We start from the raw sequence: 26332 nt of genomic DNA on the forward strand, positions 1-26332 counted from the left end.
GTTGATGTAGAGCCAGAAACGTGAAAAATTTTTGAGCAGAAATGGGCAAAGAAAAGGGTATTCTGAATGGTACGTTTAGCTTCAAAGACATGGCAGATGGCTCTTTCGACAAGACTGAAGTTATTTGTTGTCTCTGTGAGTTGAGTTGTCACGAAGTATGTTGCCTCTCCGTTGCCAGGGAGAAGTTACTGGCACACTGCAGGTATTTTTTTAATTGCCATTTATGTAGTGGTAGCGTGGCATAGCAGAGTCCCAACTAACGAGTGTATTTTTAGATGCAAATCCGTCAGTCGACTGATTTTTAATTTTTTTTTGCTTTGAACTGCTAGCTAAAATTTTGGTTATGAGCTGCTACAGTTGGGCAGGTATAGCGAAGGAAAGCTATTTGTTATGTATTGACTTGCAAAAATAGGAGAGGAAAATTCAAAGAATCAAATTCAAAGCACTGTAAACTGTGCCTGTGCGTTTTAGGATTGATTTAAAGATTTTACTGTTCGCTTTTAATTTAAGGCTTTGCAGGGGTTGGCCCCTCAATTCAATCTCGGACCTCATCCAAATTTACACTCCAATGAGGTCTGAAGGCCAGTTCCAACTGGTGGTGCCCAAGACGAGACTTAAGACGAGGGAAGACCCAACATGTATGGAAATGGAAGTTTTTTTTTGTGAGGGCTTTAGCATCAAAATGTGTATTTCTCATGAGATGCGTTGTTAGCTAGCTCATATAACTTGTTTTCTTGCGCTGGAATGCACAGAAAAGGGAAAAAATGTGTTCATAGTTCACATAAGGATTGGGAATAATGGGAAAAATTCCGAAGTTACTGTTTTGGAGTTTGCATGTTCTCCCTGTGCATGCCGGGGTACTCTCTGGGTCCTCAGGTTTCCTCCCACATTCCAAAAAAAACATGTTAGGTTGATTGGTGACTGCAAATTGTCCATAGGTATGAATAGGTATGAATGTGAGTGGTTGTTGGTTGTGATTGGCTGGTGACCAATCCAGGGGGTACCCCGCCTCTCGCCCGAAGACAGCTGGGATAGGCTCCAACACCCCCACGACCCTTGTAGAAAATGAATGAAGACAAACTATTCTAATTTGGATCAGCACCAATTGCCATAGGAACAGGTGTGCAACCATTTTGCATAACTGTTTTTTTTAGTTTTATGGAAATAGGTTAAGGATTTTTTTGCATATTACTGCTAACCCACATTCATACAACACTGAAAACATAACCTCCTCGGTGAAGAAAAAAAAAAAAAAAACTCACAAAAACCACTGTGAAGCATCTTGTTCAAACTTCAATGGGTAAATACTTTCTGCGCTGACTGCACTGGTTTTGGTTCTGCCTCTGACGTCTTCACTATACCAGAGCATCACACACAGTGTTTGTGGCTGCTATAGTTTTAAAAATAAATCTTTTTCTGTACTTTTGTTTGCACAGTTTGGACAACCACAATTTGCACTACCGGTGTGTAAGCCACCAGAGAAGGGTGGGCATGAAACATAAAGCTTGAGTGATGTTTCAGCAGCGTCCCGGTGTCTTGCTAAGTCTACCTAATTTTGCTGAAAGGTTTTAGAATGTGCAAACGCCAAATTTATGGTCTTTGCACTGTTAAAGGATGATAAAAAGATGCCTTCTATTGTTTAAGGGTTGGAGTAAATGTGTCTGAGATTCACTAAAGCCTGAAATAGCCCACCGCCACTTAAGGAAACGGAGCGGCTCCGGTTCCGTCTCGGCTGTGAATCAGCGCTTACTACAGCATTGTGTCACATTAATATTTGAGTGCTACATATTATCAAGTAGAAGGACTTAAACAGCGCATGCACTGAAGTGTACTTACATCAACTCCTTGTTTATTTCTTCCAGAGACATCCATGCAGTCGCCATAATGGTTTCAGTGTTTGTATTGAACATGACCTCTGACCCCTGACCTCCTGCATAAGCTTGGTAATCATTTCATTTATTTTTTATTTGCTTCAGTCATGGCCAAAGGTTTTAGGTGTAACTTAAATTTAGTCTTTTAATAACTCTGCAGCCTCAGTATTTTTGAGATTTTTTTTAAATACTGGGGCCGCACAGTGGACTAGTGGTTTGCATGTTAGCCACACAGTCTGGAAGATCTGGGTTTGAAAATGTGGAATATTCATTTTCACGCATCCCTGCATGGGTTTTCACCGGTTACCTCCAAAATTAGGTTAATTGGAGACTCTAAATTCCCTATAGGTATGAACGTGATTGTGAATGAATATGCATGTGATGTCTAAATGTGCCCTGCGATTGGCTGGTGACCAATCCAAGGTGGATGGATGTTATATACTAAAAAAATAAGCTATCACAAAAATGAAAATCAAGCATCGAACTTACTGAAGAACAAAATTAAAGTTAGTCTTAAAACATTCGGCCATGACTGTACATTATGATTGATTTGCCATTTTAATCATAATCATTGCCAACTGTCTTTCACTACTGTTCATTATGATTTGGTTATCTTTTCTGTTTGTCTTTGTAAAAATGTTGTTGTTGTTTCAGATTTGTGTATTGTTTGTTTCTTTTATTGTTCATTACCCCTATAATTGTCAATGTGTTAATTGTTTGGTAATTTATTCACTTCTTAATTATCTTTTTTTTTAATGCCATCACATTTCCATTCCAAAGCAGCACATTGTTGTTTTTATACATGTATTGCAGCCCCTGTTACCACATTATTTTGCAGGATCATGTCCCAAGTGGTTGTTTTAAATCCCCCCCCCTCCCAACACGTACACACACACACAAGGTTGATTATTCTTTTTCGTTTTCTTTCCAGTTCTGGTTGGCAGTAGCCGTTCAGTAGCAGAACAGGAAGTGCCAGGGCTCCGACGTTTGCTAAAGGAAGGGAGGGGATGGGATGGGATGGGATGGGGTGGGGGGAGTTGGAGTCGCAAGGTTGCAGCCCAGAGCAGTAGACTTGCTTGTCTCAGCAGAGTAAACATCACCCCTCGTCTGCTCACAGTAATGACTAACAGAGGAAGACGTGCGCAGAAACACTATCAGGAGTGCTACCTTGTCCCGGCAGACCTCACGCATACCCTTCCTATCATCTCCCAGCCTTTGCATTCCTAAACACAAGTAGATCCATCCTGAGCACCGGTATTATTAAAGGTGCTGTGCATCTGCCCTTGTCGGTTTGTGTCGCCGAAAGCTCGGAGGGGCACCTATCTTATACAAGATGGATAAGACAAGCGGCTCACTGAGCTTATTTGCAGTGCAGTCTAATAGTGAACATTCTGACTTGTTTACTTCCACTCATCGGACCCCAATTGGGAGCAATAGAATTGCACTACAACAACAGGAAATTATGAGTGATTGGGAGCATCTTGAGATCTGACCTCCAGTTGTTTGACTGATTTTCTTTTAATTGCTTGCCGTCTTTCACTTGACACCATCACAGCATTACGCTGGAGGTGAGACGGATGAAACGCTTGCATATTGCCGGCGGCGTGATAAGGCGTACCCGCCTTGGAAACATTTGCAAATGGGATTGCAATCAAGCAGCGGTCGTCACATCGCCGTCCACATGTTAATAAACAAATATGACGATTCATAATTGTTTCACAACATTCAGCCGCTGACGGTTTGGGCACAATATTTGTTGTCAGTAGTTTTTATTTATACATTCTACTGAATACCTGGAATTTATTGGGAATTTGAAAACTGATGAGTATTCCCAATGTAAGATAATTCTTAGAGCACTATTCGGCCACACAGCTAGGAGACCCGAGTTCAATTCCACCCTCGGTCATCTCTTTGTGGAGTTTGCATGTTCTCCCAGTGCATGCGTGGATTTTCTCCGGATACTCCGGTTTCCTCCCACATTCCAAAAACATGCTAGGTTAATTGGCGACTCCAAATTGTCCATAGGTATGAATGTGAGTGTGAATGGTTGTTTGTCTATATGTGCCCTGTATGTATGAAATGAATACGGGCGGCACGGCGGTCGAGTGGTTAGCGCGCAGACCTCACAGCTAGGAGACCCGAGTTCAATTCCACTTTCGGCCATCTCTGTGTGGAGTTTGCATGTTCTCCCCGTACATGTGTGATTTTCTCCGAATATTCCGGTTTCCTCCCACATTCCAAAAACATGCTAGGTTAATTGGCGACTCCAAATTGTCCATAGGTATGAATGTGAGTGTGAATGGTTGTTTGTCTATATGTGCCCTGTGATTGGCTGGCGACCAGTCCAGAGTGTACCTCGCCTCTCACCCGAAAACAGCTGGGATAGGCTCCAGCACGCCTGCGACTCTCATGAGGAAAAGCGATACAAAATGAATGAATGAATTAATATTTGTACATCTCCACATAACATGGACACATTTTTAACTTAATTTGCATTTTATTTATCCAGCACAATTTTGTCGAAAACATTTATCATACCGAGACTAATAAAAGCATATTTTGCAATAGTGAGGGCGTATCGTAGTTCTTGGAGCCAGGTACTAAATCCCTAAGAATGTATCTCTTTTGGGATCTACATCAAGAGACGACATCATTTGCAGAACAAGGTTGTATCAAAATAAACCCCCCCCCCCATAAGAGCAGGATTCATTATCATGCCGCCGCACGAGAGACTCGAAGAAGCTGAGGGGGAAGTTCTACAAAATGGGATGCGGCCTAGGAATTTGCATGGCAGGCAGAAGCCGACGCTGGGACCCTGCGAGGACAAGTCTTTGCTATGCCTGGCGATGTGCGAGACAGCAGCAGAAGATTATTGTTAGCATACCAAGAAAAGACCATGAATTCCAATGATTCTTCAAAGCAGCAGAAAGAAGACAACACTTTTTCCACCCCCTCTGAAGCACAGATGGCTTTCAGCGCACATGATTCTATGTTGACGTAATGGTGCTCAAACCCCACCCGCTACCTTGCAAACAGATGCAACACATAATAAGAAACATGGACCACCTTTTCAGGTACATTCACATCCATGTTTTAGAAAGAAAATGAGGTGCTGCTACAAGATAAAAGAAATAAATAAAAGAAGATGATGCCTAAAAATCCAATTCTTAAGCAGCTGTTTTATATAATTCTGGGCTGAAGTAACACATCAAAGACCCTCGTCTCAGTCTTAAAAAGAACTCATCATATTCAATCATGCGCTCGCTCACTGATCTTGCAAAAGATACCTCCCACCCTGTCATTTTGCTCATTAAAACCAGACTAACATAGGTTGCCCCGTGTCACAGAAAACCCAGTGCAGCAATCACAGCTTGATGTCCTTGTCCATTGTTGACCTGTTTTGTTAACCCCATCACTCTATATCACTGCCACTCAATTAAATGCACCTTTATACAGCAAGAGTGCGCTCTGGAGTTGCCATGGATGCTGTGTAAAAAGGATTTAGAGAAGCGTTATTTGGCTCCCCCGGCACCGTAATGTGACAGGAAGCTAACCTTTCACACCCAATCAATGTTGGACTTTTTAAGTTGCAAAATGTAAAAAGGGCATCCCGAGTAAGTCACAACGGGTTTGTTCCATTTTATACTAGGATTAATAATAGTGCTGTCCTAATGGGCCGCACAGTGGTGGTCCCCGAACACCCTGATCAGGTGAGGGCCGGTGAAGCAAAGATCATTTATAAGTGGTTCATTATTTTACCTCCGCAAATCCTCTACCTGCCATTGATTTAATAAACACTGATGAATCTCCTCGTTGAAGGGAAGTGCCATTTTTCGTTTCTCAGATTTGCTATCTTTGTTATCTCTCTCATCATTCTCAGCTAAGGCTTCAGCAGTAATGCACAGCCAAATCTTTGCTGTGACCAGGAAGGGCAATTTTACTGATACACATAAAGTATTCCTTTTAACTCATTCAATGCCAAAGATGTATTTATATATTTTTATAAACCTCAACACCCGATCCCAAAGACGTATGTATTCGTCTTTTACGTTTTTTTTTTTTTTTTTTGCATGAGACAGACAAAAAGATGTGATGTTAGATCAGTTTTAAGCCATAAAAACATTGGGTTTTTTGCATGTAAAAAACACTGGATAGCTCAGAGTAAGTGAGAGAGCATAGAGGAGTGTACATGTATGCACGCATGCACACATACACACATGCACACATGTGCACACACACAGTTTAGTTCCAAGTAGTAAATATTTCATGGCGTTATATTTTTAATTTAATTTTTATTGGCTGCACGGTCGGCGAGTGATTAGCGTGCAGACCACAGGTTCGATTCCCCACTCGGGCATCTTTGTGTGGAGTTTGCATGTTCTTCCCGTGCATGTGTGGGTTTTCTCCGGGTACTCTGGTTTCCTCCCACATTCCAAAAACATGCTAGGTTTATTGGCCACTCCAAATTGTCCATAGGTATGAATGTGAGTGTGAATGGTTGTTTGTCTATATGTGCCCTGTGATTGGCTGGCGACCAGTCCAGGGTGTACCCCGCCTCTCGCCCGAAGACAGCTGGGATAGGCTCCAGCATGCCCGCGACCTTCATGAGGATAAGCGGCATAGAAAATGGTTGAATGGATGTTATTTTTATGTAAAATAACACTTTTTGTCGTGTTTATGTTGTGTTATATAGGTGTTGATATTTGAGCTGTCACAAAAGCAGAAGACATAGTGAAAAAGAATAAACTTGTGCTAAGTGTGCGTCTAAGATAATTAATGATCTCTCAATACTGATTAATGCATTTGTTTTTGTATGTTTGACGGAGCCATAAGCTGTGTGAAACACACAATGAGATTCGCCATTGTGTATTCCCTGTGGTGACGAGAGGCAGAAGCAACAACAGATGCTATAAAAAAGTGCGGTGAAGTGATGAAAAGAAAAACGGACTGTTATTAAGGTTAAAAGCTCCTGATCTGTTTTTTTTTTTTTTTTTTTGTAACTGAGAGGCTTGTTTTTTTTCCTTCTGGTTGCTCCTGTGCAGGGTTGTGGTCAGGCTGGGGTGTGTAAGGCGGGCACATCAAATCAAGATGAAATGGAATGATCAATTTCTCCTGCATTAATCCCTCCTCCCCAGCTACATTCTATTGATTTTTTTGTTCAGCTTTCCTGATAACAAGAATCATTTAAAGGTCACATTTTGATGTCTGTCAAAAAGAAAACATTCTTAATGCATTGTGAGTGGCCTTTAAGGCTTACATTTGTCAGAAAGCACAGAGTGAATCTTGGGATTTCAAACAGATTATGCTGACAACAGGCCAAAAAGCAACCAGGCGTTGACAAGATACCACTCTTTTTACATTTCAACAGATATAATTAGAGATTACACTTTCCCTTCTAGATAATACTTATGATACATGCCAAAATTAGTTCCATCTAAAGCATACATTTTTAATTCATCAGAAAACGGCCGACTTTGGAACCCCCAGTGGAGCTGCTTAAAATAGCTTGGTAGTGTCCTGTCCTGATGGACATGCAAAATATTGCTAATGAGGGTTTTGACCAAGTGTTCAGTGCTGGTTTTTCTCAAATACACCAATAGTCTCCTTGATTTTGCTTTTTGTTTTCCGCCTTTGCATCCTGCTATGATGCCGTCCATGCTAGACATCACACATATGCTGCTGTATGAAAACAGTAACTGGTCTGATGTTGACCTTTACTTTCCCTGGCTCCAGGATATAGAGCTTTGCATCATGGGCCACTGCCTAAGGCACAGAGGATTCTGGGAGAGAGCGGCCCTGCATGCTTTGCATTGAACAATTGTTTGACAGATAACAGTAATTTTTCATTCATTGACATAGACATGTAGTTTGTCATTGGCCAATTCAAGTGACAATCATGTGCTAGCATACTGCTATAAACCAGGATAGTTCTGAATGAATACAGTACATATCAGCGGTTTGCAAAGAACCCTTGTTCCACCATCTACAGCCGGTACAAGCTTCAGTCATGCGTAATCACATCAACTTCTCTCATCTCCATTAGAATCAGTTTAATGGTCAGGCAGGAACACCCCAACTGGCTTCTCCGGGGAGAAAATTGTCCTTCTCTGGAGGTGTGGAGTCCTAATAGTGAAATATAGGACCTGGAATAGGATTACAATAAAGCCCAATACATACTTTCAATGGAAGTTGGTTAATCTGCAGGAAAGTTTTTGTGACGTCAAGCCGTGTTTCGTTGATTCTAATGAAATAAAACAAAAGAAAGAACAAAAGTGCAAAAGTACTTTATTTCTGGGCATATATTCTGTTTCCCAAATAAATATTTTCACATGAATTCAAGAGAAAAAGAGTACTATAGAGAACAACAAAAGAAGGGTTTACGCTAATACCTCACAGCAAGGAGGTTTTTTCTGGATACTCTGGCCTTTTGCAACCCAAAACATGTGTTGGTTGTGTAGTTTGTTGAAGGTTGGGTGGCTACTGAGATGAATTAACAAAACCTATATCCTCATCATTTTTCAGTTGAGTCAGATGGATATGTTTAGGTTCGTTCACCCCTGGGTGGAAACCTGCACTCCACTGAATACCATTTTAACTGTGTGTCCTTTCACTCTTACTTACCTGTCCTGGATGTCTTGCACGAGGAGAGAGCTGACTGAAGAGCAGCCAGTCCTACCACTCATTGTGACTGGGTCAATATAAAACCTCATTACCGGGGTGTCATAGAAAATTTGTGCACTTTCTGCTCCATCTAGCAGCAATTTTGCTGTATAAGCACTACTCTGGTTTGTTTTAAGCATTTTCACCAAAGAAAGGCTTGGAAACCGGAGTCTCTGGCCATAGATGCTGCGCCCATGTGTTTGTGTATGTAATGACTCTTGGGGTGTATTCGCAGGCCACTCGTACTTATGTTCATTTCTATTTTTGTGGTAGTTGTATGTTCAATAGCTTCCTGGTGGTATACGAACCAGTTACCAGCGCGCATCTGATGCATTTGAGGACTCTTCGTGGCATAATGCAATAGAAACAAAGTCACGGTTTGTTGTTAAGATCCAGCTTTGCATAGGTCAAAGTTAAGGCTGATATCATGCTGCTGCTTCCCTCCTGCAGAGCTACCTGCTAGCATATGTGTATATTTGTATGTGTTTGCATGACTGACTTTACCATGCTGTTCACCTCCAGTGGTACATGTGTTGAAGCAGGATTATCCTCAGGTACGGGGATGAAAAGGACATGCTATGAATGAAATGGATTAGGAACTCTTTTACCATTTTATTGATCTTTTAATTACTGACGTTGCAATGCTAACTATACTATGACTAATTGTGCTCACTGTGCTTTGACTGAAACACACAGGAAATTTGCCCAAACTGAAAAAATATAGAAAATGAATACATTTTCCTACCAAGTATTAACACAAAACACATTTTAGAGAAAAAAAAAACTAGAGTTGTACATACGCAAAACAATGTGAAAAAGACAAATGATGATTGAAATTGATTAATCAATAGATTAATTAACATTTATTGGCAATGCAGAGCAGGAATGCACAGGAATGTGGATCACAAGCACGATGCCTGGATTAGCCTGCTGATGTGTTTAATGTAACTGTCAGGAACAGTAGGTGAGAGAGGTTTTAACAGAGCCCACTGTAATTTTAAACATCCACCCACTTGCACCGTTGGGAGAGATGGAGGCGTGGGTGCGCTAGACTGCGCTGCAGTGTGCTGCTTACGAAAATGGCAAAGTGCGCTGGCCACACACCATTGCCGCGGCGTATAGCATTAGCATGGTTAGCAGCTGATATATTGATGTTTGTATATTGTACAAATTCATTTGATTAATTAAATGGATATATCTTAATAAAATGTCGAGTCACCGACTTATCTGTATTTGGAATACAGATAATACAGATCAGTGGAAAATGCCTTGACGGAACCTGCTTACATAACAGTGAGTGAGGATTAGCTTCGTTTTTATAGCCTGCATTTTGTCCTTCTGCTTGTTTTCAGTCATTAGGTGCTTTGAGTGGAACAGGTGTGTTCCCCAGACATACCAGAACCATAAGGATTGTTCAATGAATTTGCAGTACTAATACTACACTCAATTGGGAATCCTATAATGTGAAACCCACCGAGTGAATTAGTTTGTGCATATTACATCGTCTAATTCAGTATCTGTGTCTTGGGCTGTTGTCCTGTTGTGTTGTGCTCTCTGTTGGCCTGTTGTGGGATTGTAGCCCTGGGACTCACTGAGCCGCACAACCGATCGAGTCATAGGAGGCCAGTTGTCTGGCTGGAGCAGCCAAACAGAGTAGTTTGGCCCTTTCACTTAATCATAACGCAGACTCGGTCTTGCCTGATTGTATTCGTGGCTCCGGGGATCTGCCATAATTGGATCCTTGTAAGTGGGATGGAGGCGCTAAACAACCAGATTGCTGTTTGTTTATACCTTTTTATATATTAGTAACGTGCCGAGATTTCGCAAGCAGCCTGGGCCGCGTCTCACCGTCTGCACAGCTAATTAGTAATTCAGTCTTAACATATGCCTCAATTGTGACCTAGTACAGCAATTTGTGATTGACTCAACTTTAATTAGGGTTTCTTTTGCGGACTTTGCTTGTGCATGGGCAGATAGTGGGATCTTGGACTGCACCATTCTGCAGTCTTGACTATTTATATTTATCTTTCTCAGCTTGGAAAGAAGTTCCTGATGTTTGCGTAATTCCCAATATTCAGATATATTTTGAGGTTAATAAACAACCAAGAAAAAAAGAAGATTTTTATCGTACTGTCAGAACTGTGAGAATCATTCTAATGCAATGGCAATATCATAGAGGCACATTTAATCCAATCATCTCCACAATACAAAAATTGTAATTAAATGGTGACACTTGAACAGATTACCTGCAAAATGTTTGTCGAGAAACACACGCAGGGAAAGGGGCATTTTTGTCACATAACCTCAAGTTCCCCCACTGATAAAGCTCATTTTCTTTAGCAGTGGGGTAGAAAGAGTAGAGAGCACAGCCCATTTGGTTTGGGCCCCACGTGGGGCCCACAGGGGTAGCCAGCATTTTATTTAAGGTCACTGGGAGTAAATGGGATTCAGGCTGTGTCTGGCAGGTTGCAGTGGACAGGGCCGAGACCGGGGCCTTCCACCCCTTGCTGGCCCCGGGCTCACTCTCCATCTCCTTTTGCAGCTCTTTTGCTGCCTTCCATTTCCCTTCCCTTTGCAACACCTTTACTCTTTATACTAGCACTGTGTCAAAGGGTAATAGCATGTTAAAACCCCCCTCGGGTTGTTCAAAAGGGGGAAAGCAGACAAAAAAGCCCCCAAAATTCTTTTAGGTCTGTACTGAAAAATAAAATTGTGTGGGTTGAGCAGGGCCTGCATTGTTTTGTTCGCGCTGTGTAATACCTGAAACACATGCATTCCACAGTAAACCACATGGGATGATCCTCTGTGAAGTGACACTTTGCTTGAGCCACTCTGTTATAAAGGCTGCATTAGGTTTTCAAGGGAACGAGTGGCCATCACAATCGAAAGACTTTTCTCTCAGGTGGAGGCTACAAAAAGCTACAATAGGATCTGGCTGCCAGTCAAGCTTTGTATCAGTGACTGTGCTTTTGTGAGAATATGAGAGGTCGGACTGTTCTCCCATCACAGCATGATTCAGTGAGAGTCAGAGTGAAAGGGATTTGGAGTCTAGGCTGCTGCCAAACTGCTATGCTCTTTTAATACAACATTGCATTGTGGGAATGGTGGAAATGATGGCAAAGACACCGACCAATCAATTCAAAACGAAACTAAATATACTATTTTTCTCCCAACAATGCACATGCTCTGGTAACAGCAATTGTCGGTCTGTATCGGGACACAAATTGGGTTAGTGAAGCAGTTGCGGTATGACAGTTGTGCTTGTGCGACCCCAAAATTGTGAACGCCCTGAGTACATTGTGAGCAGGCATTCAAAGATGAGAAAGTCCATCCTGTTGCCAGAACAGTACAGTCTGACCCCAGGGAACAACTTCACAGTGCGGTTTTTGATATTGTGCCAGTGAAGGTCACCTTGACCTCCTTCTGTCCCATAGATGTTCTGGCCAGACAATGCACCTTGCTAGACTCATCGCGCCATTGCTGTAGGATTTCCGATACCGGGTTAAGGGTCCGGTCAAACAGGTTAAATTTAATCTCAGGTTTGCCCATTGTTGAGTTGTGAGGTCAAAATCCCTTACTATGACAAGGAAAAGTCACCAGCCTTTATCACCATGAAACAATAAACAATACTAACCATGTATTCATTTACCTATTTTCTATGCTTGTCCTAGTATCATGGGGGTATAGTGGATATAGTGGATTGTATAGTGGTTATTATATTACTGTACATATAATACATTTTTGCCGGAGTATGAAATGAATATACGGGCGGCACGGCGGTCGAGTGGTTAGCGCGCAGACCTTACAGCTAGGAGACCAGGGTTCAATTCCACCCTCGGCCATCTCTGTGTGGAGCTTGCATGTTCTCCCCGTGCATGCGTGGGTTTTCTCCTCCCACATTCCAAAAACATGCTAGGTTAATTGGTGACTCCAAATTGTCCATAGGTATGAATGTGAGTGTGAATGGTTGTTTGTCTATATGTGCCCTGTGATTGGCTGGCCACCAGTCCAGGGTGTACCCCGCCTCTCGCCCGAAGACAGCTGGGATAGGCTCCAGCACCCCTGTGACCCTTGTGACGAAAAGTGGTAGAAAATGAATGAATGAAATGAATACATTATCTGTATTTGTGTTTAAAGAAAATGCTCATTATGTATTCACTCTTCACGCTCCGTGATTGGCCAGTCGCACACAGCGACCACCTCTTCCGAGACGGCAGCAGAAAAGAGCATGTACGGCCATATTACTTCCCTCTCAAGATGTTGCAGTCTGCATCTTAAACTTGTTTCATAATTACACGGTGCATTTTTTTTAAGACAGCGGGCACGATCGTGCATCAGTCACTGACAGTGACTCTGCTTGTTTCGGGTGGTGGCTGGTTATATAAAGTCAGTTTCATTTACATGTATATACACATTGGTGATTTGGTAGCAGTCGAATCTTAACTTCAGTCTGTCACATTTAAGATGTCCGTGTGAAACATAAACAACAATGACAATTCCTATTGTTACTGAGTAGCACACGGCGTTACTTATCATCGATGTATCTGGGGAGGAGAGACAGCATCACGATGGATGAAGAATTGCTAGCTCTAAAAAAAAAACAAACCCTGCAGCGGTAGAAACTTTTTTCTACCTACCCAGAATCAATTGCAAAAGACGCCCGAGGGAAGCTGGGCCAGACGGACAACTGTCCATTGAATAAGTCACCATGATATTGATTCTGATACATGGAGCACATAGCGCTTGATATCACAGCTATAGTATATACACAGTCCATCTTGCTGTGTCGCTACGCCACAAAATTAGTTAATCAGTGTTAGATTCGACAATAACATGTTGCTATAGTTTGGGTATTATGCAGGTTACAGAATGTCCGCTCTCCTTGGGATGGCTGTGTCTTCCAGCACAAGACGTGTTCTCCAGTACTCGGGTAAAAAATGGTGATGGCAAACGAGCATCTTGTTGAGTCTTTGTAGCGAAATTGAGGGGTTTGTATCCACTCTTCCGTCTGTGAATGATGCTGAGGCGAGCGGTTAACGAGGTGTTAGTTAGTTCGTATCAATGCGCAAAGGAAAGAAGTTTCGGTTGTGTTTTAAATCATCAAAATACTGCAAAATACTGCAATTATTACATGTTATCATCAGTGTACGTGCTAATGCATGATCACAGCATGTACATCAAACATATGCAACGTTGTTTGAGCTTTTTTTAGAGGTCTTAATCGTCCCAATGACAGCATTGTAAGCTAAAAACTAAATTGTTTTCTTGTGTTATAATGCACAGAAAACAGAGAGGAATATATGTTTATGTTTCACATAAGGATCATGAATGATGAGCAAAATTCCCCAAAAAGTTCAGTTCCCCTTTAATGTGTAATAATTTATGACTTGAGACATACATTGACGTGTGTTTTGACAAGCAGAGCACTGCGCGATACCTTTAGGACCTACATACAATTTTCCCAAAGTCTCATAACTTTTGTTTTACAGTTTTTCTTTGGGCAAACCCCCGACTATACTGCAAGAACAAAAAAACAAACGAAGAAAAACAACCAAAAAAACACAGTATCCTCCCCCAAACATATGCATGGAAATTAGGTAAGAATGCGATTATGCAGATTTAGAGCGGAGCCATGGGTACTGAATGTCAGATGTCAGTAATGCATTTTTAGACCCTTGTGGAATGGAGATGATTATCATGGTAATTATTCTGCATTTGAACAATCTGTTTTCAGTGTGTAACACTGGGAAACACATCTGCCCAGGGATCTAAAGTTGGTGTTTGTTTGCCACCATAAGCATGCAAGGGAGCGACGGGGAAGAAGAGGCAGGGTGAGACGATGACGACTGTGCAATGTCTGCATTGCAACTGAGATAAACCTGGTAAAGAGAGAAAGTGTAGCCAATTCCATCTCCTTTCTTTTTTGCTCCTATACTTGGCTTCCCTCACATTAAAAAGATTGGGGTGGAAGTGGAGCACATATCTTTATCTCTCAGATGGGGGAGGGCTGGCTTGAGCCCAGGCTTTTCCTCTCTCTGTGCCTCCTTTGCCGCTTTGTGTTTTCCCACCACGTTCTATTCATCCTTTTATGCACTCTGTATTTTCAGAAGCCAGGCTTGTGGTTTAATATGCATGATAAATTTTATTCCTGTGTTCATACCCATTATCCGTTGGAATGAATACCCCCCACCCTGACTATGCTCTTCAGATTGGGAAATGTCACACTACGTGATGGCCTCATCCTCCTGGTAATTATTAACCCCGTGACTGGAGAATGACCCCAACACCTACACGCACGTCTCATGCTCATCATAATGCTTTGCCATCAGTGTTTGATTCCCCTTTCAGTCCATCCAGACACCAGAGCCGCTCTCATCCCACTGGTACGTGCCTACTCACAAAACACACTTCACACAACACTCTTGCAGACACCACTCAGGTTAGTTTATGTATGATGGCGTTGGAAACCATTGGGAGGTTAAAGCAACAATCACAGCGCTATATTAGCAGCGGGGCGCATTTCTGATGATCCACTTCTACTGTGTGCGCGACAGTAATGAAACAGCATTTATAAGTGACAGCAGACTTCACAGTGACATTATAAAATGTACAAAGGGATGAAAACAATGCATGTCTTGGAGTTTGAAAATATGCAGTAGTAAATCAACAAAATACAAATTGATGATCCACAACATCCATCTTACCCCAGTCGGCTTTGACGGATGTCGAGAGTGGTGTGAAAAAGTATTTGCCCCTTTTCTGACTTATTTTTTTTTCCATGTTTGTCACACTTAAATGTTTCAGATCATCAAACAAATTTAAATATTAGTCAATGACAATGCAACTGGACACAAATTGCATTTTTTAAAGGGAAATTCTTTTTACTAAGGGAGAAAAAAGATATGGTCTCTTTACAATAAGGTACACAAAAATACAGTAGTTATTGAGGAACTAACAAACAACTAAGGCACACAAATTTAGAGTAGTTACTGAGGAGCTAATGAGTCGTGGTTCGGGTTACAGTGGGTAGGTTTTTTATTCATTAAAACTACTGTAGTTTTGTGTATCTTATTATAAAATGTTCCTAAAAATCCAAACCTGCATGGCCTTGTGTGAGACAGCGGTTGCCCCCACTGTTAAAAGATAGCGTTATCTGTATGTGATTAATTAAGATCTGGCAAATTATATAAAGCCACTTCAAAAGCTTTAGGACTCCAGCCAACCACAGTGAGAGTCATTACCCATAAATGGTGAAAAATTACTTCAAGAGTGCAGCAATGACTCATCCAAGTCACAAAAGACCCCACAACATCATCCAAAGAACTGCAGACCTCACTTGCCTCAGTTCAAGTCAATGTTCATGACTCCACCATAAGAAAGACACTGGGCAAAAATGTTCCAAGACGAAAATCACTGCTGACAACAAAAATTACATTAAGGCTCATCCCAATTTTGCCAGAAAAAATTTTGATGATCCTAAAGACCTTTGGTTAAAAAAACAAAACAAAAACACTGTGTAAAAGTAACGCTGCATTTCAAAAAACTAACATCATACCAACAGTAAAATATGGTGGTAGTAGTGTGACGGTCGACTGCGGTTTTGTGGCTTCAGGACTAGGAGGACTTGCTGTGATAAATGGAACCATGAATTCTCTACCAACAAATCCTGTTGGAGAATATCCAGCCATTTGTCCATGAAAACAAAAACAACACGGGTTCTGCAGAATGACAATCCAAAACATACCAGCAAGTCCACCTCCGAATGGCTGAAGAAAAACAAAATGAAGACTCTGGAGTGGCTTAGTCAAAGTCTTTACCCAAATCCTATTGGGATGCTGTAGCATGACCTTAAAAAAACGGTTCATGCTGGAAAACCTTCCAATGTGGCTGAATTTCAACAATTCTGCAAAGATGATTGGGCCAAAATTTCTCCAAAACATTGCAAAAGAGACTAGTTGCATTGTGTTCAGTTGTGTTGTCATTGATTAATATTTAAATTTGTTTGATCAATTGAAACGTTTAATTGTGACACTGTGTTTTTTTAAGACCAAATACATTTCACAGTGTCTATTTGACGTGCAGTAGCATCAGACTGAAAATCACGTGGGCTCGAGTTGGACACCTGTGGCTCAACAACTCACCAGGTGTCCCAATATTTTACCGTTTATTTGCTGCATGCTGTTCCTAATTTCCTTTGCCGGGCAACATGGATTGTTACATGGGAATTACATTAGCCTTAATTAGGGCCTTTAGAGATTTTGCACATACAGATGTACAATTTGTGTTTCCCCTTTTTCTTGATGAAGCCAGTTTTGTAATTTATTCAGTAGCAGCAATAGCTTATTTCGATGCAAATCACGCATAATAGGCTAAAAGGTCCATATCTGCACACAGTGCTTATTTATTTGTGTTTTTTGGATTGCGAGGTTCTCTATTGCATTGAAATGAGCCACATGCCACAAGTCCGAGCGAGTTGCTGAGGGCGTGCGTTGTTGTTGAGTGAATTCTGGTACAAGATCGGTACATTTGCAGGCTTTTCTTTCGGTATGTGTTTCACTGTGCCATAAGCTGTCTCTTGATGCAGGAGAAAGGATATCTTGTCAAGGTCACAGCTCTCTGCTAATTAGTGTTCACTGTTGAACTGCTGGGTTGTGCCCTTCACCCCAGGGTCCTCACATGGCATTTTGTATGTGTGTGTGTGTGTATACTATCATGCTTTCCTCTTCCTTTTTGTCTATCAGTGCAAACACTAGCCATCTATTCGATACATAGCCCTACAGTCACCCCAGACTTGACTGAGATAGGCCAGTCACATGTGACAAGCGGGAATAGGGGGAAGGAGCTGGAGATAAAAGGAGATGGGAGCAGAGGAAGCGTCCCGCTGGACTTTGTCTGCTTGTTATAGTATAAGAGAGGACATTCCAGAGAAGGTGAAAGAAACAACTGATGGAACATTGCCATGGCAGCCATTGGAGGCAGGGTTCATGCTAAACAATGATGGTTCACTGAATCATGTTGGTATCTGAGATTGCATTGCCAAAGGTGCAGCCATGGCTTGAGTCGTACACTTTAGGCCAGGGGTCTCAAACAAGCAGCCCGCGGGCCAAATGTGGCCCGCATGACACTAGTTTGAGGCCCCCGCCTTGATATGAAAGTTTAATGTTAGTGCGGCCCGCGCAAGTTTGATATGGATGCTGTATGGTATCATGTACCCAGAAAAAATTATTACGTTTGATTAATGTTCATGTTAAAGGTTAAATAACTGTTAATAGTTATCCTCCCTATCCGTGTGGAAGTGGTAAGTTTTTGGCTATTTAAGTTTAAAGGAAATAACTTGAAGGCTACCGTTTAGGTCGCTAGCTCTCTAGTTTGCGAGTTAGCATGTGTCTCAAGACCCTGCAGTTGCGCAATATGTTGTAAATAAAAAGAGTATAAATGTGACTATAGTCGTGTTTTGTCATGTCTACAGGGCTCTAATAATGCTTTGTTCATTTTAATCTGAAAAAAATAATTTGTCTACCCACCAACTATATGTGGTTTCTTAAGTTTTTATTATTTGCCGTTTTATTATTATTATTATATTTATTTATTACTGATTGATTGATTTTCTTTATTCTTGATTTGTTTATTTATTTTTCATCTTATTTTGTGCAGAAAAATAAAAATTAAGATATTTGAGAACAGTGGAATGTTTTATCAGAGCTTTTATTGTAGAAAATCGGAACCAAAACACTGAAAAAGTTTGTATATTTTTCTGATTTTAATAAATGCGTTTTTTTTTTTTTTTGAAAACCTGATGCGGCCCAGCCTTGCCCAGACCCTAGCTCCACTGGCCCCCAGCTAAATTGAGTTTGAGACCACTGTTTTAGGCACTTTTACTAAGGAACTGCAATTTCATTCAGCTCTGTCCATGAGTGATATTACTGTGAAATCATTAGACTAATTCATCAGGTCTGACATCTTCGTGTTTTTTCAATGTCCCTTTTGGTAGAAAAAAAAAAAAAATCCAAGTAATAGAAACGGTTCTGAATAATTCCTCTCTGCACGGAACACACAGCCACACTCATTTGTTAGACGGCCTTGGACATCTGTTACGCAAATTAGCACTGTTTTTGTTGTGCAATAAGTTTGAGTGTGTCTGTCTTTGACTATACTTACGGGAAACCACTTGTACGGAACATTACTTTGCTTAATTAGTAACAATTGCCCGAAAACATTGATCCAAATCAGAATCATGCATTGCAAAAATGTTTCCTTGTTTATTTTTTTGTTGTAGCTTTTCAATAATTCGCCTTTTCTGAACCAAGCACAAGATACCGTGCCGTAACTGTGTGCACATTCATATAACATTGAGGGGCTCTCCACAAGGAAACATTTTCAAGTTAAAAGGGCAAAGAATTTAAGCATTTCAGCCTTTCATCCACATGGAAATAGCATTCCCTCAACATCATTGCTGAACTGCCACCTGATAACGACATTGACCCCGACAACGATGCTGTGCTGTGCAAAGCTTTTCAACCCATCAAAACATTCATTCATTCATTCATTTTCTACCGCTTTTCCTCACAAGGGTCGCGGGGGTGCTGGAGCCTATCCCAGCAGTCTTGGGGCGAGAGGCGGGGTACACCCTGGACTGGTCGCCAGCCAATCACAGGGCACATATAGACAAACAACCATTCACACTCACATTCATACCTATGGACAATTTGGATTCGCCAATTAACCTAGCATGTTTTTGGAATGTGGGAGGAAACCGGAATACCCGGAGAAAACCCACGCATGCACGGGGAGAACATGCAGAACATGCATGGACCCATCAAAACAATAAAAATAAAAATAATACATAAACACAGTTCTTGGTGTTAAATTTCACACTCAAGTCCTGATGTTGTTGGATGCGTTTTCATTACATCGGCACTGTTCCATTCCACCTTTCTTACAGCTGATGATACTAACTCAGAAATTCCTGGGTCACCTTCACCCCCCCGCCTTCCCCATTTTCCTAGACAGGAAAAATATGTTAGCTTTTAAAGGCAGTATGAAGAATCCCGAGGCTTCTCAACAACCAGGATTGAGTGAAACAAGTCTCATTCCATAAGCACCATGCATATGGCGTTCTCGTACTGCTCACCACATGCGTGGTGCTCACCTTCGTTAACTTTTATGGATTTATACTTCAGCGTGCTACCTCTTATCTTCTTTCCATCAACACCTCACCTTGTTGTTTCACTTTGCAAGTCTTGCTTTTTACCCTCTCGCTCACTCACTCACGCTCACTCCCCCTTTCTTGTCCTAAATTTCTTCTCTTCCTCTGGCCCCGTAGTGAGTTAGAGCCTATGAATCACTAGTCGTTCTAAAAATAAGTTAAGTTCATTTTGCGGTCATAGGGCATTTCCAGCTTTATCAGCCAAATCCAGGGACTTAAATAATCAGGTCTCATAAGACATTAAGCACAGCCTTCTTGCAAACACTCACGTATGCTCCAGGCTTGAAAGTCCATCTATCCGTGTTTACTTTTTTTCTTAAGTTACTGAGTATCAGGTTTTGAGACTATAGATTCAATTAAACCGTTTAATTGACTGACGGAAAATAGCGGGATATATGTATGATTACTATATTACAATATGTATGTATTACTAGACACCCCCTGTGGAAGTAGACAATAATCACCATGCTTTTCTTCATAAAGCTGTGTCTTAATAACGACATAATTGCTCAGCTTAATCAGGAATAAGCCAGAGCAACAAATTGCTGCTGTCATGATGCTTTCATACAATAGAACCTGAATGCGGTTACTATGTAATCGGAAAAGGAAAACTGTATAAACTTTAAAGTTCTCTACAGGGGGGAAAAGCAATCTAGTACTATATAGTCAGCGATAACAAGGTGCTCCAGCTTCACGTTGCATTTTTAATCTCTTTGTTAAGTGAGGATGAAGTGTGGAGTCTTTCTGCCTCGCTCATTAATCCTAATAGTTGCTTTAAGGGGGAACTGCACTTTTTAGTGAAATTTTCCCATCATTTACAATTCTGAAAACATATTTATATACATAACATAACATATTTATATGCACGGCAAAACAAGTTAATATGAGCTAGCTAACAATGAATGCCATAGGAAGTACCAATGACGCTAAAGCCCTCACAAAAAAAAAAAAATGCCAACAGTATTGCATTTACATAACTGACTTCTATATTAACCAAGTTGATATTGTTATTGTAGCAGCTAACATGAAAAATTATATTTATCTAGCGGACTAGCACAACGCCTTGCTAGCCGCTAGTCACGCCATCACTAACAGACGGAAGAGTGGATACTTAGCTTTCAATTTCACTACAAAGACTTACTTAGTTACTATTGTCGCTGTATCTACGTATGCTGATGTTGTTGCCGGAACTAGCATAAGTGACGTTTTGGTAGTTTTAAATCATCATAATACGGCACGATACTGCAAATATTACATGTTATCATCAATGTACGTGTCACAGCATATATATCAAACGATGCAACGTTGTTAGAGGGCTTCATGGTTGAAATATGTACGTCCCAATGACATGCATTGTTAGCTAGCTCATATTAACTTGTTGCACTATATTGCACAGAACAGTGAAATGCAGTCAATATCACATTGGGTATGGTAAATTTGTACGCTTTGGCAGGTCTGCAATAAGTTTGACAGTACCCCCCCCCCCAAAAAAAAGCATGTAATTATTATTATACAATTATTATTACATATAATGATAATAGTACCATATTATTATTGAATCACTATCTACCTTAAACTCATAAACACACCACTGAGGAATGTGATGTATAGCATATATTTACTTGAGGCTTTTACAATTACGACATTATTAATTGATTCAGGATATTAAAAGAAATGACTGAAAAATGGAGCTTCGGTTAAAAAAGATTAGCTTTTGAATGGACTGTGACTGCCCAGCCTGCTGTTTAAACAGCCTCACAAGCTTTGGGCAGGTGGAGGAAGAAAGCTCTTATCTGTCTTCATCATAATATCAAGGTCATGGATGGGTAGCTGAGCTAATCGCTTTCTTCTCATTTCTTTTTTGCGGAACGAAAGAGCTGGCAGGCGTGCCGTTTATTAAGCCCTCTCCAGCCAAAGACAGAATGTGATGTGTGATCCACACATGGGAAGTATGATAAACTATACAGAAACACAATTCAAGGATTCGGAGGTCTCATTGTACATCAGAAATGGTGCTGTACACATTATGCACTCAGACACCAGCAGCTAAATCAAGTGGGTGATAATATAATCTATGCAGATTCTATTTCTGCATCAAAGGATTGAACGGTGGGCTTCGGAGATGCACTGTTTTGTCTGTATATTGTGCAGTCATGCATCATGGTGCACATGACTAGTAAATATATACATAGATATGATCGGTACATGCATGAGAAAAAACTAATAATAGCCTCATGTTGACACACGAGATTGCCTAATGACGAGATGACGACGCTCTAGATCCTAAAGATAGTCATCTCGTCTTCCTTGGATAGATTTGCCATGCACAACGTTTTATCCGCATTGTTCATTAGACTTCTGAAGGAATAATTAACAAGGCTTTAAAACACAGCTTTTATGGATCACCTGCTGTCCCCCCCAATATCATTTTTGTGATTGCTCAGCAGAATCCAGGGAGAAGCATTGACGCCAACGTCTGGCACCCAAATGCTTTGCAGGATCAGTAACTCTGCAATTAAAGCAACGTCGCTCAGTCTTGTGCCTCGCGCCAGAGCATTGAGCTCTCACCACAGGGCTTGTGTGGACAACACACGCAAACACCATTTCTTTATAAACAGCAGCATTGCTCCAAGATAAGAATAAATAGCCTAAATGCACTGATGTAACACGCCGTTACATTATGTTTTATCGGGCTGAACTGTGTTGTGTAGTGATAAGCCAACAGCTAGGTGCTATAATGGGAGGCAATATGTTCTTCATTTAAAAGGTAAAAAAAAAACAAGATGTGTTATTTATATGTGTTATTTTTTTTTTTTGCTATTTTTTTGGGTCCAACAGCATTACCCGTTATCACAGACTGGAGCTGTGAAGAGCGCAATCTTCTTTTCCTAGTTCCAGCTTCTCAAAATGCACACATTTATCTGTCATGTCTGGAGGCTGCCAGATCACTGGCCAAATATTAACATCCAACAAGCAAACAAACAGTCTTTCATGTGGTAGATAAAGGCGACGCGTGTGGTGAAGTTAATGGGACCGGGCTATTAGCATTGTCACTCAGTCTGCCAGGTCTGACGGTGCGGCTCGGTCTGAGGGCCTCTCCTCTCCTCTCCTTGTCCACCTGCTTATCACATGGATAAATTAACTCCAGCAGGCAAGTCAAGCGTGTGGAGCGGCAGGGGTGGAGTTATAGTTCCTCACCCCATCACGAGACAGCAACACCAGGCACAGATCATTGCACTGTTGACTCTAGTTAATAGCGTGGGGGCCACAGTGGGTCCGATTTTTTGGGGGGGGTTCCGTAAGATTGGCATGGTGGGCAGGAGAGTAAACACTCAATAATTAAACACAACTGCATGTTTGTCAGAGGTGATGACAATGTCCACAACTCTCCTTGCTCCTCTACTCACTCAATTACCTAACTTTACATATTGGTATATTTACGTGACTATTTTTTTTACCCGCCTCACTCTGTAGGACAAGGTCAGGGTATCTGAAAGACTGTGTCGTTTTTTTTGACCAACAACAGTCGAAACAGGGGCCTCACCTATAAAACTGTTCCTGGAAATCTGAATAAAAAGTCTACGCACGCCAGAAACCTAAAATGTGCGTAGGGACAAAAACATTTGCACACATTCATGCAATGTAGACCAGATGTAGCATGGCAGGGGTGTACAGGTGGTCCAGGTGGTCCCGACACCATCAACCTTCTGTATCCGAGGTTGGATTAATTGTCATACTCTTCTCTTCAACACCCTGGAATAGACTTTCCCAGGGAGGACGAGGAGTGTGATTCCCCCTCTAGTTGGAACACACCCTCCGGTCACCCTTCTTGAAAAGAGGGACCACCGACCCAGCCTGCCAATCAACAGTTGCAGTTCCCGACTAGAGATGAGTCAGCCAAGGTAGTCCCTCAACATCCAGAGCCTTAAGGAATTCAGGGTGAAACTTGTCCACCCCCAGAGATTTGCCACTTGGGAGCATTTGGCTACCCCAGATACCTGAACCATGGTGATCGACGGTTTTCCAGAACCCTCCCACTCCTCCCACGCCCAAGCTTTGCCTCGACCACTGCCAAAGCCGCCTGCAGCTTGGCCTGACCATACCTGTCAGCTGCGTACAGGTGGTCCAGGTGGTCCCGAGACCGGGACGAAAACCATATTGCACCTCCTGTATCCGAGGTTGGATTAATTGTCGTACTCTTCTCTTCAGCACCCTTGAATAGACTTTCCCAGGGAGGACAAGAGTGTGATTCCCCCATTTCCCGGTCACCCTTCACCCAGCCTGCCAATCAACAGTTGCAGTTCCCGACGAGAGATGAGTCAGCCAAGGTAGTCCCTCAACATCCAGAGCCTTAAAGAATTCAGGGCGAAACTTGTCCACCCTCAGAGCTTTGCCACTTGGGAGCATTTGACTACCCCAGATACCTGAACCGCGTTGATCAAACTGTCCACGTTCATGTCCTCAGACTCTGCTTCCTCAACGGAAGGTATGAAGGTATGTAAGTAGGATTGAGGAGGGCCTCAGAGTTTTTTGTCCACCGCCCAACCAACTGCTTCTCCTTTCTGAGGCGTCAGACGGTTTTCCAGAACCGACTGAAAGTTGTATCCCATGGCCTCACCAAACTCCTCCCACACCCAAGCTTTGCCTCAGCCACTGCCAAAGCCGCCTGCAGCTTGGCCTGACCATACCTGTCAGCTGCTCGGGGAGTCCCACAAGCCATCCATGCTCCGCAGGACTCCTTCAGCTTGATGGCAGCCCTGACCTCTCTTGCCCACCATCTGGTTCGGGGCCTGCCGCCACAACTGGCATCGGTCTGGCACTGGTGTGCGTGTGAATGGCTGCTTGTCTATATGTGCCCTGCGATTGGCTGGCGACCAGTCCAGGGTGTGTACCCCGCCTCTCGCCCGACAACAGCTGGGAGGGAGTAATGTCGAACATTATATAAACAGTATATATTTATATTTGGTTTGTCTTAACAATGGTTTAGGATTTTCAAGGGTACATCCGGAAGTGACTGTGTCAATTGGAAGGCGTTCAGGTTTTAAGTTTTATTGGCCCAGTTTGCCTTGTGGGTGCTCTCTTTTTAATTGAACATTCATTAGCAAGTACACTGTTATACCCCTACAGTTTGTAGTGACATTCCCCCAAATGAAACACAATTAAGCCTAGGCAGAATGGTGGTTTGAATGGATCCAGATCTGCACTATAACTGCATATAGTTTGTGCTCTCGCCTGCTAGCCATAAAAGAAATAATTTGGGGGGACACTGGCTGATGCTCACAGTCTATGACTGCAACAGGAAGATTACAGGGACAGCTAAAAGTGGAGCATTAATTGAATTTTAGAGATCCCGACGAACATTATGTGCCACAATGACCATGAGGCAAACCTTTTTAACACAATGAGGAGAAACTAGAGGGTAGAGAGGGGTTAGTCCTTGCAATCCCCGACCCCCTCCCTCTGAGCTCTTAGTGCCACTCAGCAATGCTGGTGCCATTGCTGTGTTAACACTTTCTGTTCTCACGGGAGCAGAGAGCCTGAACTGTCGCCCACCTTCAATTGGCTGAGAACGGTAAAAACCATTCCACCATGGTCATCGTGTGTCAGTGTTTATATGACACAGCTTTCCAAAAAGATGATCTTTTCTGCTGCTGGACATGTAATAGAATCCAACTCAAACATGTCAGCAACATTTAGATAACATTTTAAATATAGCCCAACGACATCATGACTCAGCATTCTGTAGGTTTTTGAAATCGGTGCAAGAAGGCACACGGGAGAAAGACCAGATACATGAACTTTATCACAATTTGTAACAATTTATAGCAATGATTCACGTCAATGTAGTACATTTAATGGAAGGCACACACCGCTCTGTAAGGGTTCCTGTCCAGTGAGTGCATCCGAATGAACAAAAACAAACGTCTAGAGGAGTAATTACAATAGATTTAACAAAAGTGGGCAGGAGGAGAGATTGAATCCATCAGTAAAGACTCTTGTTGGATATCACTGGTACCTTGGGTCTCATTTAGCCATTGACTAATGCTGTTCCTGCTGCTTCATTAATTGGCCTACACCAAGTAAATAATGAAAAAAAACCCAATGTTGTCTCTGCCATTGCTATGGAAAGATGAAAAACTTCAATGGAAGGGAATTGGTACGGACAGAGAAGTGATAATTTGGTGCTAAACTCATTTGGACTAACTCATGTAGTAACTCACAACAACCATGCACATTCTGTTTTGCAGTAAAAGTCAACATGACAATACTTTGGAGAAGTTTTCTAAGCGGTAGCACATTGTGTGGATACTACGGTGGGTATGTAAGGTGGAGGTCGTTGGGTTGCCAACCGTCTTATCATTCAAGAGGGAGACAATCAAAAGAACACGACTTTAAAGGGAGTAGGGCCGGCTTTGGAGGTTTGCCTCTGTGTGGGAGACATTCCAGGTATCTGTGTTGTTGTATTGATGGGAAGCACTGTGCCGAGACACACTACCCCCATCCTTTATTTCCTCTTGCCCTGTTGAAGCTAAATGAGCTGTGCTTCAAAAACAGTGCTTTATCAAAGACACCGCAAATTGCTACCCTTTTCTTT

General features: G+C 41.9%; 1 protein-coding gene across 10 annotated transcripts in view; it reads left to right on the forward strand.

The window, feature by feature from the left end:
• Positions 1 to 26332, forward strand: part of camta1a (calmodulin binding transcription activator 1a) — a 312882-nt gene that overhangs the window by 44467 nt on the left and 242083 nt on the right. The window contains exon 1 of one of the 10 annotated variants that reach the window (XM_058052097.1): positions 1866 to 1943. The exons of the other annotated variants lie outside the window; for them this stretch is intronic. The gene's annotated coding sequence lies outside the window, so the exon portion shown is untranslated. Of the gene's footprint in view, positions 1 to 1865; positions 1944 to 26332 lie in introns of those variants that run through there. 10 annotated transcript variants of the gene reach the window in all.

Source organism: Doryrhamphus excisus, chromosome 16 (genome assembly GCF_030265055.1).
Source record: "Doryrhamphus excisus isolate RoL2022-K1 chromosome 16, RoL_Dexc_1.0, whole genome shotgun sequence".
In the NCBI taxonomy this organism is placed as follows: Eukaryota; Metazoa; Chordata; class Actinopteri; order Syngnathiformes; family Syngnathidae; genus Doryrhamphus; species Doryrhamphus excisus.